The sequence below is a fragment of the Ostrinia nubilalis genome, chromosome 16 (genome assembly GCF_963855985.1).
Source record: "Ostrinia nubilalis chromosome 16, ilOstNubi1.1, whole genome shotgun sequence".
Lineage (NCBI taxonomy): Eukaryota > Metazoa > Arthropoda > Insecta > Lepidoptera > Crambidae > Ostrinia > Ostrinia nubilalis.
Window position 1 is genome coordinate 3,389,381 of NC_087103.1, and position 1,715 is coordinate 3,391,095.

Genomic DNA, 1,715 nt, shown 5'->3' on the forward strand with positions numbered 1-1,715 from the left:
CATCTCACACCTTTGTCAGCGTGGTTTCCTTGACATTCTCTCTTCATCATATTCAATTTTAATCATAGAATCGTGGGCGTTTTGTGTTAATATTCGTGACAAATAACACGAAACATTGGTCACCTGGAACACTTTGAAATCACGTTACTATCATAGGTTTCAGATCTCACTTCTGAACTATTAGAGGCCGGTAGATCTATTCTCATAAATAAAACACTGGATACTCATCTTATACATTATATTGTCTTATTTTAGATACAATTCATCACTTAGCACAAAAGCGCGCGGAGTCGTCTCCGCGCGTCCCTCTCATAAAGTTAATATTCCTTCGGAATAGAGCAACAAAGAATGAGCGAGCGAGATGTCACTATCTGCAACCCTGTGTGATAAAAAGAGATGTGTGATGCTATCATCGTCACGTCAATAGAACCATTTTTGCAAAAGATTTGACAGGCAGTGACACATAGAGGCACAAAGAAAATTTTAAATTATAGTTTTTTATAAAAATATCGTAAAATCCTGTTTATTTTTGGAAAATTTGTTTTCTTATATAATGGTGACCTGTTCCGTCCTTGATTGTGATGTACACCAAAGGAATAATCCTGCAAAATATTCATTTCACAGGTAAATTTATTGAAATCGACACCTCCAAACTTTAGCTTTATTTTTGTGAATGCGCTTAGAATTTTAAGCACTAAGTGTGATAATTATGTTCTTTAAACATTAATTTAAGTTGTAAGCAAAGATTTCATGCTCATAATCCAGAATTTATGAATATTTTGTGTAAAGAAATAATTTTCGTTTTACACTAGGGTTGTACCACAATCGATAAATATATTTTCTGCGCTGTTTATCACAGTCACTGCTGATTATGTAGGTACATAAATGGCGTTTGTATGTGAATATAGAAAAGTATTATTTTGTAATTACCTGTTAGTTAATAAACTAAACTAAATATTACATACTAAATATAATAATAAATATGTTTATGCACACAGATGTTTGTACTGTGCGGGAATCGAACCCGCTACCTCCGGAATAGTAGTCCGTTTCAAACCACTACACTATACGGCCAACAACGATTATTACATCGTTAGAATCCTATTTTCTTACGTTATCGTCAGAATTATCATTTTTTAATTATTGTTTTACTCCTACTAATATTATAAATGCGAAAGTTTGTATGGATGTCTTGATGTTTGTAACTCTCATTCTTCCAAATAAATAAGTTGAATAATTTTAATCTTCTGAGTTTTTTTTTATTTTCTTTGGCCACTCTCCCAATTCCCATATACCTACAATCCCATTCCATCCTATTCTATTTATATTATTACTGTTAGGTGTTAATTAATATTTAACCGATATCGATATTCATGTGAACAGTAACGACATACATACATCACTGACATGCACACATATTTATTTTTACACACACATATGACATCTCATTTTTGGTTTCGTTTGACAGCTCGTGATTGTTGCTCTATTCCGAAGGAATATTAACTTTATGGTCCCTCTATTCTGACCAGGGCTGCCAGATGAAAAAAAGGCATGATCGTACGTCAACCACAAAAAAATCGTATTCCAAGGAAATGTTTAAATGAAAAGATCGTACAACTTAGAAGTTCAGTTTTTATTAAAAGAAGTTCCAGTATTAGAATTATAATACTAAAACTATTTATTCGATTTGTACAAATTTTCTGAGGTCATATTTT

General features: G+C 32.2%; 1 long non-coding RNA gene across 1 annotated transcript; it reads left to right on the forward strand.

The window, feature by feature from the left end:
- The first annotated feature begins 314 nt into the window (after window positions 1-314).
- On the forward strand, window positions 315-1,243 carry LOC135079248 (uncharacterized). Its single transcript, XR_010258764.1, has 2 exons — window positions 315-624; window positions 999-1,243. It is a non-coding gene; the product is annotated as an uncharacterized LOC135079248 (long non-coding RNA).
- The last annotated feature ends 472 nt before the right edge of the window (window positions 1,244-1,715 follow it).